The sequence below is a fragment of the Symphalangus syndactylus genome, chromosome 9 (genome assembly GCF_028878055.3).
Source record: "Symphalangus syndactylus isolate Jambi chromosome 9, NHGRI_mSymSyn1-v2.1_pri, whole genome shotgun sequence".
NCBI classification, from domain to species: Eukaryota; Metazoa; Chordata; class Mammalia; order Primates; family Hylobatidae; genus Symphalangus; species Symphalangus syndactylus.
Genome location: NC_072431.2, coordinates 50,311,409 through 50,328,920, shown reverse-complemented (window position 1 = coordinate 50,328,920; position 17,512 = coordinate 50,311,409). Strand labels below are relative to the sequence as shown.

Sequence of the window (17,512 nt, the reverse complement as noted above, 5' to 3'; positions counted from 1 at the left end):
TGCTGATGGTAGTAATGCTGCTATCTTCATGAATTAAATTCTAGGACTTGACTTCACTGTACCTGCCACCACCTCCAGTACAAATGCTTCTCCTTACTTACCTCTACTGCACCTGCAAGTCAGCTGCCTCCATAGCAATGTGTTGGGGGCTCAGAAACCAATACCCCCAAAATATGGTGCTCTGACATGCTGAGCTGAGGAAGAAGCCTCAAGATCTCTCTGACCTCCCCCTGCCTCACTCCTGTCTCTCAGTCCTCCGTCTCCCCCACAGTACAGGATAAAGTTGTTCTCTGAAGTTCCCTTATATGCCTAAAGTCCGGACCCACCAAAGAAGAAACAATTATTTCTGGTCCCATCCCAGAGTGTTCATTAACGGAACTCATATCACAGGAAGAAAGCCTGAAGCCTGTCCACACACCTGGACACATTTTTGTCACAAACACCATCTGTTCTGTGGGCCCAAGAGACTTTGTTCTAGGCCATTGTATGTGTTTCAAGCCCATTGAATTCCCTCCAAAAATCACCTACTATCCCCCTAAAATCATCCACACTTCTCCATCTCCCTTTCCTTTAAGAAAAAAGGGTATACCCCTTTTCTACCCCATTGTGTGGTGGGGTAACCACTCTGTTATTTTCCCTGTGCATGTTAATAAATTTGTATGCCTTTTCCCCTATTAATCTGCCTTTTTTTGTGTTATTTTCAGTGAATCTTTAGAGGGCAAAGGGAAGTTTTCCCCTGGCCCCTACATATGCAAACCAGAGAAGTCAGGATAAACCTGTTTCCTCACACCCTTTCAAACCAAAGCATCACATAAGCATGCCTTATTGGAAGCCCAGCGTGCCACGCTTATGTCCTAACCACAAGGGACACTGAGACTCATAATATGGGAATTGCCCCAGATACGTGAAGGCTATTCAAAAACGGATGGGCATCCAAAGAGCTCCCAAATGTGGATCTCAGGTGCTAAATGAAAAGCAGAATCTGAACTCCTTCCTGCTCCATTCCCCTGGTCTTGCCCATTTTATTCAGGCACAATCACATTCACAGATGATTCGGGTTCTGCAGTCAACAGAGAGCAAGAAACATTCTATTTATCCATACGCACAACCAGAGCAATACTGGGCACACAATAACTGTTCAGCCACTTATCCAAAAATGGAATGCTTATACAGTGCTTATGTTTAATCCAACAAACAAATATCAAGCATCTGCTATATCCAAGGCTTGTTTGGGATGCTGAAGGATAATACATTGATGAATTAAATATGGTCCAGTCCTCAAGGAACTTACAGCTTGGGAATAGGAAAAATATGTGGGGACTAAATTTAATATATCTTTACAAATACTATGCAATGACAGAAATATGTAAAATGTGCCAGGAAAACGTAAGAGGAACAAGAAATGAATCCTCCCTTGAGTTAGAAAGCTGGGGAAGAAGCGTGACAATGTTCAACCCAAGGTGCAAAGAATTTTACAGAGGAGGAGAAATTGCATTTCAAGCAAGGAGCTAGTGAGAGCTACAGCTTATAAGCACTTGGCCATGCCAAGCATTCTCCCAAACATTTCACACGTAGTAAGTCACTGAACTCAGAAACCAAACCCATGGGGTGGCTACTATTAAATATTCGTGTTTCACACAGGATTGGGAATGGGTGTCCTGATTCCAGCATCTGGGCTCCACACTGTGACCCCCAACACTCATGCTGCAATAGCACGGGCACAGGCTCAGAGGTATGAAGAGCATAGTGCATTCAATGAAGAGCAGCCAGTTCAACAGCTTTAAGGATGGTTGCTATATATAATGGTTTGGAGGTAAAGACAAGCCTGAGACATATAATCATCCTTAACCACCTTAAACATCACTTTTAATCAACAAGTATTTAAGACCAATGTGACTTATATTTGCCAGAACAATAGTGGAGGAGAGGAAGGTGATCTTTGTTTTCTCTTTTCAAATTTGGCAATAGAAAAATTAAACAATGTGCTAAGAGACAGGAGTCTTTCTCTGTTCCTAAGTGCTCCTCCGATTAACTCTGGGCCTGCCTGAGCACACCCAGCATGGGACCACCCTCTCCCTCTGACAGTTTATGCCTGAGGTGGCTTGGGTAGGTGCCTTTGTTCTTTATCCCTTACACCACATTCCTGGGACCACAGTTGCTTCAGACGGAGCACAGCAAATATTCTATTGAAGGCAAGTTCAGAAACCTTGTCACTTGAGGCGCATAAAGTGAAAGCAACCTACTTTTTTGAAAACCTCCTAAACAGAACCATTCCCCACTAGAAAAGAAGGATCAGCTGGTTTACTTATGTGACTCAGCCATCCCTGATGTCTGCGATCCTGTGATATGATTCCAATTTGTCTTCATGGAGGGCCGTCTGCTGAATTAATTGTATGCGCTCCTTTGTGCTCGCCTCTAATGTTTATTTCATTACAATATTTACAAAGGGACTTGAGAAATAAGTCACTATGCAAATGGAAGTATGAATACAAGATTCAGAGGAATATTAAAATTCATTAACCTTATTTACATTTAAACTATTATCATGTATATTTGAGCACGGTGCACCTGCCAGAATGGATGTGGAGCCACATCAGCAATCCATTGAATCATCTATTCACTGTCTTTATTTCCTTGTCAAGTAAAGTAAAAACTTCCTCATCTTGGACACATTTAAAATCACTACCAAGCTGATTTATTCGTTAGTAGTTCTTATTTCTAGAGAAGTCTAATACAAATTTCAAGTTGTCCTTTGGCATTTAGAGGATCTACTCTTAAATAATTTTTCTGTCTTCGTGAATTTTGAAGCACAGTGTTTCTCTTATCACTTAGAAATGAACTAGACCAAGTTTATCATTTTGGAGGCTGACAAAGGCTATACCTGCCTGACCGCCTCCCCCACGCCAGAAACCTCAGTTCTATAAGAAAAGAAAAATTAAGAAAGAAAAACAATCAAACTGGTGGCTTTCTATTGTTTTCCAGTCCTTTATTCATCATGCTCTTGATTCAGTTAATGTATGGGATCAAGTGGCAGGTCAAAACAGTACGAGCCACCACGATAAGATTTGATGCCTTCTGTCCCTATGAGAACTGAATCTGCCATAGTCCACTTGGCTTTGGGTTATGCAGCCAAAAAAAAAAGAAAAAGAAAAAAAGTGTAATCTATAACTGCTGTCTGACAGGGTAGATGCAATTAAAGGGTAAGCTTTTGTTCAACAAAAGTTGTTCAAGACAACTTGAATGCAAGTTGGCAAGTAGACACTGATGAGAGATCAACACAATAGAAGGATGATTTTCTGAAGATCCAAAGGAGCTCACAAGAAGGGAAGAAGCCCAGTGATGTACGTTGCAAGGTTCAGAAGAACAGACCCAACGATACTACAGTTGAAAAGAGAGAACAGGGATTTCTAATAGACCATTGTTACCTTGTTTCTTCCGGGTTTGAGATATAAACACCTCCTCACCACTCGTCCACATATCTTCGTTAAGTCTGTATGTCCACAAAGGCTTTCTGGGTGAGTGGATTCTTTGGAGGGGTGTAGAGACTTCCACCAAAGTCAACGTGCTGCCACTGAGTCAGCCACAAGGACCTGGAGCAGAGGACTTAGTGAGAAAAACAGACCCAGAGAATGTGTGGAAAACTAGGAGGTGCCTTGATCATCACCAAGCCATGGAAATTGTGGGTCTGAGCAGTGGTTCTTTAGCTGCAACCTCCATCAGAATCACATGGAGGGCTTGTTAAAACAGATCGCTGGGCCCCACCCCCAGAGTTTCTCCTTCAGTAGGTCTGGAGCAGGCTGCGGAATCTGTATTTTTAGCAAATTCCCAGGTGATGGTGGTACTACTAGAATGGGGGAAACGCCTAGAGACTGTTCCTATCTAGAGCTGGAGACCTGGGGAGGCCTCAGCTGACATGACTTGGGTGACTATCACCTAAAAGCCCTGCAACCAGAAGGCAATGATTCTCTGGTCTTGATGCATGTTTGAATCACCTGGGGAGCTTTTACAAACTATAGAGGCCTGGGCCCACCCCTCCAGTTAAATAAGAACTCTTAGAAGTGAGAGACTAGGCCTTGGTATTTATAAAAAGCTCTCCAGACAGTTGGCTGTATCAGCAGTATCAGGAGGCACTGATACAAAGTAACAATCAAGGACAAATTCCTGGAGAGCAGAAGCTGTGCTTTCTGGCACAGAATTTAGATGTGAAGAATGGACAACCCCAGGCAGTGGGAAGACAGCAGAATTTAAGGAATCACACCATAGCTGCCCACTGCAAGGGCACAAGGGCAGCAAGCAGTCAGGAGTGGAGTAGTTCTTTCTGAGAAAAGGCCTGGAAGTCAACATGCTTCAAAATAAGAGTAGGAAGGAGTAAGAGCTTTAGAAATGGCATCTACAAGGTCATCTATAGAGGGAATCGTTTACAAGTCTTTGCATTAGGCCATTTTTACATTGCTATAAAGAAATACCTAGGCCGGGCGCGGTGGCTCACGCTTGTAATCCGAGCACTTTGGGAGGCCGAGGCGGGTGGATCCCGAGGTCAGGAGATCGAGACCACGATGAAACCCCGTCTCTACTAAAAATACAAAAACTTAGCCGGGCGTGGTGGCGGGCGCCTGTAGTCGCAGCTACTCGGAGAGGCTGAGGCAGGAGAATGGCGTGAACCCGGGAGGCGGAGCTTGCAGTGAGCCGAGACTGCGCCACTGCACTCCAGCCTGGGCGACAGAGCGAGACTCCGTCTCAAAAAAAAAAAAAAAAGAAAGAAATACCTAAAACCGGGTCACTTGGAAGCTTCCAATCATGACAGAAGATAAAGCGGGAACAGATGTTTCACATGGTGGGGGAAGGAGCAAAAGAGCGCGGCAGGAAGTGCCCCACACTTTTAAGCAACCAGATCTCGCGAGAACCCACTCACTATCACAAGGAGGTGCTAAACCATTCATGAGAAATCAGCCCCCATGATCCAATCACCTCCCAACAGGCCCAACCTCCAACATTGGGGATTACATTTCTTTTTTTTTTTTTTTTTTGAGACGGAGTCTCGCTCTGTCGCCCAGGCTGGAGTGCAGTGGCGCGATCTCGGCTCACTGCAAGCTCCGCCTCCCGGGTTCACGCCATTCTCCTGCCTCAGCCTCTCCGAGTAGCTGGGACTACAGGCGCCCACCACCACGCCCGGCTAATTTTTTGTATTTTTAGTACAGACGGGGTTTCACCGTGGTCTCGATCTCCTGACCTCGTGATCCGCCCGCCTCGGCCTTCCAAAGTGCTGGGATTACAAGCGTGAGCCACCGCGCCCGGCCGGGGATTACATTTCTACATGAGATTTGGACAAAATCCAAGCTATATCAGACCTGTAGGAAAAAAGAAACTTATCAATCTCTTTAAATCTATATGTAGCAGTAATAACAACCATTGTAATGCCACGTGTACAAGTTAGAAAGTGGGAGCCGAAGAGAGATAAACTCAATAGGGAGAAAATATGTTAAAGATCCAACAGAGCTAATGTTTATTGTTTATGTGTGTGCATGTGTGTGTGCATGTCCCAGAAGGGTTGAAGCTAGGGCCTGAGGACATCTCAATTGAGAAATGAGATGCCGCTCTCCGCCTTCTGTCTAGTTACATCTTCTGATGTGCTGGGACCCCACAGACCCATAAAGGATATGAAGTGCATGGACCCTTGGGAATCCAAAGTCACAGACTTGTGTGCCCACCTTGCAAAGAGGATCCAAGTTGGCTAAATTATGTGGCTCTCTATGGAGCAGAGCATTTTAGGAAAAAAATAATGAGGGTTGGTGGGGGGAAATGGTGAGAGGAAATGCCTGGCCACCAAAGACAGAACCCACAAAAGTATCCAAGCATCTGGAGAAAGCAGTGGTTCCAGGAGTCTTTATTTGAATCACTTTGCATGCCCTGGAAATGCTTTTGTAAAGCAAATAGCCATCACATCAAGATTTTCACACTTTATTTTTAGCATAAAAACAGCCATCAACCAACCTCATACTGGGAATTGAATTATAATGCAGATAGAGATAGAGTTGCCCCAGAGAAAAAAGGGGCAAGTCCCGACTCCCACCCCAGACTCCCAAATTGAGGCTCCCCTTATTCAGTAATGCTATCCCTGAGAAGGCTTGTCGATCACTGTTTGAAACCCACGGGATAACCTCATTAGTATTGTGAATCTGAATTTTTCACTCGGAAAGCTGATTTTGCTCTCTACAAGATAAAAACAGAACTGTGGTGTTTTCATTGAACTCTGGCAAATAAGAGGTTAGGCTATTATTTGGTTTTCAAATGAGAGATGCCAGAGGAAGAACTATCAGCATAATTCAGGATAGCTCAAAGAGCAACACCAGGGTTGATATGGAGTGAAGCCTCCTTGTCCGGCAAACCATTTCAGGCGTCTTCGTTTTATGCAGAAGCCTGCAGAGGTTAAGTAAATAACTGCCCCAGGCTTGTCTTCTTGGTGTATTTATTTTCCTAAGGTCAAAGTACAAGGTACGTTTACCCCTGAGCTCCAAAGTCAACCCGGCTGGAACTGAATCTTGTGGCATAAACACTTTTACAGCTGGGTGGTTTCATTACGAGATTTAAAACCTAATATCACCAACAACAGAAGGTCTCTATAAAATAAGAGGCATAGCAATAAAGAAAGACAAATGAAAATGAGAATATATATAGGTGGCACATCTGGCCCAGATGGGTAAAATCTGAGCCCATCAGATGGCCCATTGGAGTTCTCTTGATACCATGAACATCCCTGCTTCCCTTCACTCTGTCCTAGTATTTTCTAAATTGAATCTTTAGTCTACCTTCACTCACTTAATGCTTTTCTCTCCTCCCTAACCCAAATATCCCTTTTGTATAATCAGGACTCCCAGCATAGAATCTAAATTCTGTGTCCTATCTGGGTATGTCCAACAGTGAAAATATTTCCAGATCCCAGGAAAAGCTGGAGCAATTACTCTTACTTTTCTTAGCCATGCTTTCCCAGCTACACTATTCAAAGTTGTGCTTATTCAGTGTTGATAGTTAAAATATTTAATGATGGAAATTGAAGGGACATCCATGTCCCTACTGGCATCTGCCTACTAAACATCAGTCCACCATTTAGGACATAGACTACTACAGTCTGGCATAAATATTTTGAATCCTCAATAAAACAATAGCGTTCCAGACCCCAAGAAACAGGGTAAAATGAAAGTTTTATTTTATTTTATATATTTAAGGTGTATAATATGATGTTTTGATGTACATAACGTTGTGTGTCACAACAGAGATATGTTCTGAGAAACATGTTGGTAGGCAATTTTGTCATTGTATGAACACCACAGAGTGCGCTTACCCAAACCTAGATGGTACAGCCTATTATACACCCAGCTATATGGCACAGCCTATTGCTCCTAAGCTACAAACCTGTACAGCATGCTACTGCACTGAATACTGTGGGCATTTGTAACACAGCGGTAAGTATGTGGTATCTAAACATATCCAAACACAGAAAAGGTACAGTAAAAGAAATGGTATAAATAAAAAATGGTACACCTGTATATGGTACTTACCATGAATGGAGCTTGCAGACTGGAGGTTGCTATAGGTGAGTCAGTGAGTGAGTGGTGAGTGATGGGAAGGCCAGGACATTACTGTCCACTACCATAGACTTTATGCACACTGTATACTTAGGCTACACTGAATTTATTTTTTAATTTTTTCTTCAATAATTAATGTTAGCTTACTGTAACTTTTTTACTTTATAAACTTTTAAAATTTTTTGAAATTTTTTACTCTTTTGTAATAACACAGCTTAAAACACCCTTTATACAGCTGTACAAAAATATTTTCTTTTTTATGTCTTCATCCTATGAGCTTTTTTCTATTTTTAACATTTTCAATTCTTTTTTTACTTTTTAAACTTGCTTATTAAAAACAAAGACATAAGCACACACGTTAGCCTAAGCCTACTGAGGGTCAGGATCATCAATATCACTGTCTTCCACTGACACATCTTGTCCCACTGGAAGGTCTTCGGGGGCAATAACATGCATGGAACTCAGGCTATTTACAGTTAATTTTTTTTTATAACTAGAAGGACACTCTAAAATTAACATAAAAAGTATAGCGTAGTTAATACATACATCAGTGACGTAGTCATTTATTGTCATCATCAAGTATTCTGTGTGTACATGATTATATGTGCTCTACGTTTATACAACTGGCAGCACAGTAGGTTTGTTTACACCAACTTGTTTACAGCACAAGCACGTGACCCATTGTTGTACTACAACATTACCATGGCCAAGACTTCACTAGGTGATAGGAATTTTTCTGCTCTACTACAATCTTTTTTTTTTTTTTTGAGACAAGAGTTTCGCTCTGTTGCCAGGCTGGAGTGCAGTGGAGCAATCTGGGCTCACTGCAACCTCCGCCTCCCAGGTTCAAACGATTCTCCTGCCTCAGCCTCCCGAGTAGCTGGGACTACAGGTGCGTGCCGCCAAGCCCAGCTAATTTTTGTATTTTTAGTAGAGACAGGGTTTCCCCATGATAGCCAGGCTGGTCTCAACCTCTTGACCTCGTGATCTGCCGACCTTGGCCTCCCAAAGTGCTGGAATTACAGGCATGAGCCACCGCACCCGGCCTATAAACTTATGAGACCTACTTTGTATATGTAGTCCATCGTTACCTGAAACATCGTTATGCAGCACATAACTGTACATATGGACAGTGAAAAGTTACTACTATAGCCAAGCAAATTAACATGTCCATTATCGCACATAGTTATCAATTCTTTCTTTGTGGCAAGAGCACCTAAAATCTATTCTTTTGGTAAAAATCCCAAGTACAGTACGGTATTATTCAGTACCGTCCTCATGTTGTATATTAGATCTCTAGACTTGTTCATCCTTCGCGTCCTCAGACCTGTATCTCTCTCTCTCCCGCTCCTGGTAATCACTGTTTCATTCTTTATCTCTGTGTTGTGACTTTTTTAAAAAGAGTTTACTAATGTATCCGTAACTACACCACTGCTAATCAGATCCAGGTGGACTTGTGCTCTTTTAAACACATTGTTATAGCAGATTATGTTACAATAAGGGTTCATCGTATATTTAATTAGCATTCACTACACTCTATTTTTAGCTGAGTCCTATTATTTCTACACGTCTCACCACACTAACATATATGCATCTGTTTTCTGGTAAAAACATACACCAAAAAAATGATAAAATCAGAAATTATTTTTACTTATGAAAGTCAAATGTCTTAAACAAAAGGTGGCCCAACCTCTACTGAACATGTTTCCCACTCAAGCATTAGTTCTTTTCTAATAGAAGCTGTACCATCCTCAAATTCTTCTTTTTCTTTTTTCTTTTGAGATGGAGTCTTGCTCTGTCGCCCAGGCTGGAGTGCAGTGATACAATCTTGGCTCACAGCAACCTCTGCCTCCCGGGTTCAAGCGATTCTCCTGCCTCAGCTTCTTGAGTAGCTAGGATTACAGGAGCCACCATGCTCGCCTAATTTTTATATTATTAGTAGAGACGGGGTTTTGCCACGTTGGCCAGGCTGGTCTCAAACTCCTGACTTCAGGTGATCCACCCACCTGGACCTCCCAAAGTGCTGGGATTACAGGCATGAACCACTGTGCCCAGCCCTCAAATTCTTTTCTTGCATGCATCAGCTTTCATCTTCTGGGACAAAGAATTACAATGTAGTCACAAAGCAGGGAAGATTTAGGACATTCCCTGCCAGAATAAATCAAATCAGACTTAAAGGTAAATATATTTCGTTTTCAAGATATTTTATAAGGAAAAAAATTAGTCATTAATTTTGATAGCTTTTAGTGTAAATAGGTAAACAAACAAAGCCCCCCATATATTATTAACCTTTTTATTAACGTACGTTGAGTTTAGTTGTACAGCTAAACTTTTCTAAAGTGTTTAAGCCAGCAAATCATCTTAGCTAGCCAGAAAAATACACTTGCCATATTCTCCTTCTTATCTACGTATAGTCAATAGCTAATTAGCTAGCTGGGTGTGGTGGCTATGCCTGTGATCCCAGCACTTTAGGAGGGTGAGGTGGGGGGATCACTTGAGGTCAGGAGTTCAAGACCAGGCTAGCAAACATGGTGAAACCCCATCTCTACCAAAAATACAAAAATTAGGCGTGGAAGCATGCACCTGTAATCCCAGCTACTCAGGAGGCTGAGGAAGGAGAATCATTTGAACCCAGGAGGCAGAGGCTGCAGTGAGCTGAAGTCATGCCACTGCACTCTAGCCTGGGCAAGAGAGCAAGACTCTGTGTCAAAGAAAAAAAAAATAGCTAATTAGCTGATGCTGGACTGTTTACATTCTGGATTATTGGTGGCAAATCTGATTTTTTTTAGCTTTGGAGAGTCTTTTTAAATTAAAAAAAACTAAACTTTATTATGATTTGGAGTGCTCTTATTATAGGGAAGATGAATAAAGAGAGGTCCAATGCTTCAGACTGAGGCTCCCCTTGGTAAAAGGATTAACTCAAATTTAGGAACATGATATTAGTGGTTCACCTAGGGCCTTTGGGAGGAGGGGACTACATCTTACATGACGTTGACTTGAAAGGCATAGTGCCAACTTCTTAATTTACCATCACAGGATATTCCCTCTGGAGGTGATCACCAGGAGGCCAAGTTACAAATCAGAAAGATGTGGACCACCCTAGAATTTGGTGGGTGGGGGGCAACAGTCTTGGTTAGCCTAACATATGGAAATTAATCTAAAGTATGCAAATGAATCTGAAGCAATGATTCTCAATCTTTAACTCAACGTCAAAATCACCTAGAGGGCTTGTTAAAACACAACTCCTAGCATTTCCAAGTCAGTAGGTCTGTAATAAGACCCAAGAATTTGCATTTCTACAAATTCCCAAGTGAGGCTATGCTGCTGATCCCAAGCCCACAACTGGAAGGAACTAGATAAACTGTATTTTTATCCATTTATGTGTATTTTTGTCTGCATAACTCATATTGGTGCTTAAAACTAATGTACATCCTCCCCTGAACAATGGTGGATTCACAAATATTTTACTCTCCAGATTAAACATTCTTCATCAGTCAACTATGGGACATCTTTATTTCATGTCATAATTCTCAAAAACTTGGTGTATACCACTTGTGCTTTAGATTAAAGCCTTCCTGGTGCAATTATTTGGAAACATGCTATTCTCTCATTATAAACACATGTTTGCAATAGGTCTCTTAAACGTGCTACTTTGGCTGGTTATTTCCACACATTGTATAATGATTATTGCTAGCTTCCACTTCAGTCTTCAACATTTTACTAATTTCAAGGACTAAAGATGCCACCTAGATCAGTAAGATTGTATTCATCTATAACTAACAAAAAACTTGATTTACAGAAGCTCTGACCTAAATGTTTATTTTTCCACATAAAAAGAAATCTGAATTGAAACCCTCCAGAGTGACTGTGGCTTTTCAAATATGCGGTCAAGGACCCAGACTCTTGGATTCTGCTCTGCCTTCTGGTGAATGTTGGATTTGGTTACTTGATTGTTGCCTCATTGTAACAAAATGGTTGCAGCATCCCCAGACCCCAATTATTATTTCAGAAGGAAAGAGTAATAAAAAGGAGGAAGAGTACTTACATCTGAAACTCAAAAGCTTGCCATGAAACCCTTAATTCAAATCTCTTTGGCTGGCACCATGAAAAATGACCACTGTTAGTTGTTCAGAAGAGTGATCATTTTTAGGTGGATATGTGACCGCCCCTCTCCCGCTAAGACTGGCATTCAATTAGGAAAGACAGAAGAGAGATTTCATTTACCATTGTATGCTCCACTGCTACAGTTGGATATTTCACCCGGTCGGACCTCAGCTCTCCCTGCAATCAAGACAGCTCTGGGAGTCTTCAACCTAGACACAAGATCACCAGACTGCATCCTAAAGAAAGCAGGCAAGCACTCTTTTCTTCTTTTGCAAGAGCTGCAAATCTCACCAAATCATTAGCATGAAATATGCACAGCACCAGTGATGCCCAAAGTGCTGGAGATTTGTGAACACATCTGTGAATAAAAGTATTTTCATCAAATATTCCTAAAGCAGCCTGCAGGCCCACCCATAGGTAGCCAGAACTCCAGAAAGAGTGTTTCAGTCATTCCCTTAACACATTGCATGTTAAGGTATCGCACTGGCTAATAAAAGGTTATGACACTGAAGAAGACATCACCCCTAACCTCAAGAAACTTAGAGATGAATGTGAGAATAATCAGAGTAAGAAGCGGGATGACACACTGGACCTTGTTCCTCTTATGTCCATTTCTTCTCCACCTACATCAGGGAAGCTGATCTCTGTATAAAGAAACCACAAGTTGATGTGCCTGGGTCATAATGAAACAGAATTCCTGGCCTATGGCAGCAGAGCATCACTGTCCAATCACTGTGTCTTCTCTATTCTCAAGAAAACTACCCTTAAACCCAGTGTGGCATAGCAGCGAAAGGCTTAAGCTCTGGGGTTGACCCCCTCTTTTCCACTTACCTGTAGGAAACTCAGGCAGGCGCTTAGCTTCTGCACCTTAGTCTTTCCACCTGAATATAAGCATGATGATAACAGCATCAAACTTACAGAATTTGTCATAGATTTCAAATATATGTACAGACTTAGAACTGTGCTTGAGAGATAAGCACTAGAGGAGGATTAGCTGGTGCTTATAAACACCAAGAAACTGAGTTTCATCACCTATAGCACTACATATTCATACTCCGCCCCATGAAGTGCCTGGACCTTCTTCATCAAAGTCCCCAAAATTCTTGCTCAGAAATTACCACTGTAAAAGGAAGGCTCTTGTTCCACATCCCACGGCCAGTGCCTAAGATCAGTCTCAATGGGCATCAAATCTTTTGTTTTTCAGAGTAGAAAGCCACAGGATGGGCTTTCTCACTTTTACAATAAAAGAGCTGGCAGGATCCAGGGAAAACAGTTCCTCTCTTAAGGGGAGAGTCTCAGATACAAAACAATTGAAGTAGAAACTCAACTTCATTAGAATTGTTTTGACCACCTGAGCTCATTTCTCCATGTGCTTAAACAATGCAAAATAAGCCACAAAGGACTCAGCCTGGCAGAAGTTGAAACATAAAAAGTATTATTTTAACCTTAAATTGGCAACTAAAAGACTCCCAACCAGGCTGTCCCAAGTACATCTGGCACTCACACCCTGAGATTTGGGATTTGGCTGCAGCTGGTTCCAAAAGGTTGAGCTAAGGCTTACGAGACTCATCTACCCTCGTAACCAATGATGCTAACCAGGCTCGGCACTCATCAGCTCACTCACAGACACAACCACCTCCCTGAGGAGGGGGATTTTCACAGTCCAGGGCAGCCCAAGATGCAAACAGAAACATTTCCTTTTTACACTAACATATAAAGGAGAACCTTGCAGTTCAGCGTTCCAGGCAATGTGTTAGTCTCTTCCTTTCATCTTCATGAGTCCAAGGCTGTGTGCCTCTCTCTCTAATCGCGATACCTAGTCCTGCATCTCAAGCCCTGTGGGTGTTCAATAAATATTTGCTAAATATATAAATGCCTTATAATCCAAAGGCCACCTTGGGTGTGATAACTGCTGGCTGATTATCTCTGAATGAGATCTTCCCAACTGCATCCCATTCCAAAATAGGATTAGAGACAGCCTCCACGGGCACACGAGAGAACTACAGCCAAGAGAATCTTGGCCCTGACATCAGCATTCAGCACCGTGGGGACCTAGCCTTGGAAGCCTGACAGAGAATCTATACCAAGAGTCTTGTCTGATGAGGCCCTCAAGGATCCGGGAGGAAGGAGTGCCAGGTTGGCTCAGCTGTTTGGATCCCTTCGCACTATCCTCTCCTTGATTTGTCAGGTTAATCACAGCTGCCTAAATCCTACTAAAATTGGGAAATTAAAGCACAGTAGCACTGTTCCATTATCCCATTAGGGATACATCCTATTCCGATTTCCATTCCAGTAGGCAGATAGAAGTGCTCATTCATCACCCTTAAAGGGTGCTCATTAAGGCCTGGCCATCTCAATTGTTCTCCTTACCTTGAGAACAGATGTAAAGCTGCAATTCCCAACTGTCACCATGATTGAATTCTCTCCAGCTTTGGGTGATTCTGTGGGTTGCCTCCTTCCACAGTGAGGAAAGAGGTTTTCTTGATTCTCCTTTCTGAACACTTTCTATTCACTTAGGCACAAATCTCTTAGCCTTCCTACACATGGTGGTGTCAGCACGGCTGCTTTCTGCCTAGGTGAATATTTGACATTCATTTTGGCTGCTTCTATGTTTGGTGTATTCTTATCTAAAGAACTTGCTATCAAAGCTGAAAATAAATGATAGGTACTTGCTCTCCTAGCATTATTTACAGCCAGAATCAAATTTGTAACCAAGGTTTCAGCAAAAAAAGACCCATCCACACTGGACTTAGGAAAAAATGGGGAGTGTTTCTCTCTCTCTCTCTATCATGAAGTGGCAGCAGAGGGCAGTGGCTACAAGGTTGAGTCCTTGACACAAGAATTGGGGGCAGCACGGGTGGGGAGTGTTTGTCAGCTTTGGTTGGGCTAAATGATTCCCTGGTGCAGAGTGGTACAAATGTTTGCATCTACGTCTTGGTGGCAGCTAAAAACCAGTTCTGATTCAGGGTTTGGGATGTTGGTTACCTCTGGCTTGGCACTGCAGCCCTCCCGAAAATTCTGTAAGTTGCTCTATATCCTTTTGACAAACTTTTTCTGTTTAGTCACTCAGAGTCGAAGTCTATTGTTTCTAACTTAGAGCCCTGAGTAACGCAGTAAATTTCTGCAGAACCGATGCTTTTCCCCAAATTCTCCTCTCATAATAGTGATGGCTTTGGACCCCCCATGTAAAGGTGAGTGTAAAGCTTTATTCAGGATACAACTTTCAGACACCCAGATGGGCACACTGAGATGGTTCAAGTGAAGCCCAAGCTCACCCAGCTAATGAGTAGAAGAGTGGAGACTTGGACCCAGGTTGTCTGACTCAAGTCATGTACATTTTTTTAGAGACAGGGTCTCACTCTGTTACTCAGGCTGGAATGCAGTGGTGCAATCATAGCTCACTGCAGCGTCAAAGTCCTGGACTCAAGTGATCCTCCCACCTCAGCCTCCCAAGTAGCTGAGACTGTAGGTGCGTGACACCACATCTGCTAATTTTTTTTTTTTTTTTTGTAGCGGGAGGGGGGTCTCACTATGTTGCTCAGGTTGATCTCGAACTCCTGGCTTCAAGTGATCTCCCCTGCCTCAGCCTCCCAAAGTGCTAGGATTACAGGTGAGAGCTATTCTGTTTTTCTCGGCGAAAAGAAACAAATCCCTCTTGAGTTGTCAAGCCAACTTAAGTAAGTGCCGTACTTTATATTCACTTGTAACAACTTTAATATTATACTAAAAGTAGGAGCTACACATCATTGCTCAGTGAAAACCTTACATGTTGTTTTTCGTTGTCACACAGTGTAGATCATTTATAATACCACAGTTTTGCAGGCCACCCAAGGCAAAGCTGGTGCTAAAACTCCAAAACCTTTTTTCACATGTAGCTAATTTGCTGCTTCTCTGTAGTGTGCATCTGCATGTCTGCTCCCACCTATGGAGTTATATTCTTATTAAGAATCAGTTGTGTTTGTTCTGAAACCTAGTTAGGACCATTGTACTTGTTATTGCAAATTCATAATTGAATAAAATATGGGGAAAGCTGATGAAATACTAATTTTTTTAATTTATTGTTTTGAAAAGACTCAATAGAGGCAAGTAAGTAAAACTTCTGAGGAATTAGGAAGTTTACAATTGTCCAACTGTAAAGTCATAAAAGTAAAGAAAGATTCTGTCCTCAGAATGCTTTTCAGTGGACTTTCAATTCTCAATTCACATTCTTGTTCTGATTCTTAAAGTTCTCCATTTAAAGACTCTGATGCTGGCAATTATGGAAGATGCGTTATGTACATAGTTTATGCAACAAAGAAATAAAGGTATTCCAATCAGCACAACAATACTTAGAGGATGCCCTGAACCTACCTCATCATATTGAAGAGTGAATATGCATATGCATGCTTTAATATACATGTAAATGTAATGCGTAAATTATTATGCATCCTTTTTTGTGACTCTCCACTTTTAGCTGTCAGTAGATTAGCTGGGTCCATTTGCATCAGATAGGAAACCAGCCACTTTTCTTTTTTTGCAGTCACTTTTCTGGAAGAGATATCCACCTGTTCTGGATGATGCAGTTATGGGACAGACTTAATTACCTGTCATGTGTCTGGGTGCTGTTGATCTACCTTTCTAGACCATTTTTGCTATGTACACCAGCTTCTGTGAGGTAGGCTCTTCCTCCTGTTCATAGAGAATTGGGAATTCATTGCTCGCAGAATTCTCAGAGAAGCAGCCGGGCACGGTGGCCCATGCCTGTAATCCCAGCACTTTGGGAGGGAGAGGCGGGTGGATCACCAGAGGTCAGGAGTTCGAGACCAGCCTGGCCAACATGGTGAAACCCCTGTCTCTACTAAAAATAAAAAAAATTAGCTGGGCGTGGTGGTGGGTGCCTGTAATCCCAGCTACTCAGGAGGCTGAGGCAGGAAAATCACTTGAACCCAGGAGGCAGAGGTTGCAGTGAACCGAGATCATGCCACTGCACTCCAGCCTGGGCGACAAGAGTGAAACTCTGTCTCAAAAAAAAAAAAAAAAAAAAATTATCAGAGACTTAGCACTCTTAAACAGATCATCAATTTATGTTTTGTCACATGCAGGAAGATAGTACTGAGACAGCACTAAGTGATGTGAAGTTTCATGTCCAAATCAATCCAAATATACCATGTTATAATCTAGAATTTTTACAATAGTGGCAAGTTTTATGATCTTCTATAGATCATAGTAGAAATTGGATAAGGAGCATGCCCAATTTCCTACCAGTGGCTATTTGTCATGCAAGTACGTGGTCATTCAGAATTTTCCTTCAATGTAATAGAATAATCCAGCCATTCTTTTATATTCAAAAGTTATTAATTAAGCAAGTATTATGTGTTAGGAACTATTCTAGACATTGAGGCTACAATGGTGAGCAAAATAAAGTTCTGCTCTCATGGATGCTATATTCTAGTAGAGTAATTTATCCTCCCTACCAGTGAGCTCCTAGAAAATACAAATTGTATCTAAATCATCTTTGTATGTCTAGCACTTATCATGGTGTCTGACATTTTACCCAATCACAGCATTAAAGGGGTAGAAAGTCTTTGCAGACTGTATATAAACATTCTAAATCTAAGAACACACATTGAAATTAATCATTTTGTCTTCTTCCTACAACAGCCACTATTGGAACTTAATATTTACAATGCTATTCTTACTTTTCTGGTTCATGGATTATTTTAGTAGAGAAATTTTAATTCAGCAAATATTCGAATGCCTGCTTTGTGCCAGGCATTGTGCTAGAGACCCAAATGGCTTTAGGATAGAACAGCATCCAATCTTCACACTGGTTTCTCTCCTGAAGA

General features: G+C 41.9%; 1 long non-coding RNA gene across 2 annotated transcripts in view; it reads right to left on the bottom strand.

Moving 5' to 3' along the window:
• Window positions 1-17,512, bottom strand: part of LOC134737500 (uncharacterized) — an 80,395-nt gene that overhangs the window by 50,354 nt on the left and 12,529 nt on the right. The window contains exons 1-2 of one of the 2 annotated variants that reach the window (XR_010122491.1): window positions 4,767-4,833; window positions 3,426-3,590 (exon numbers count right to left, since the gene is read on the bottom strand). This is a non-coding gene — a long non-coding RNA (uncharacterized lncRNA). Of the gene's footprint in view, window positions 1-3,425; window positions 3,591-4,766; window positions 4,834-17,512 lie in introns of those variants that run through there. The other variant, XR_010122490.1, reaches the window with a different exon arrangement.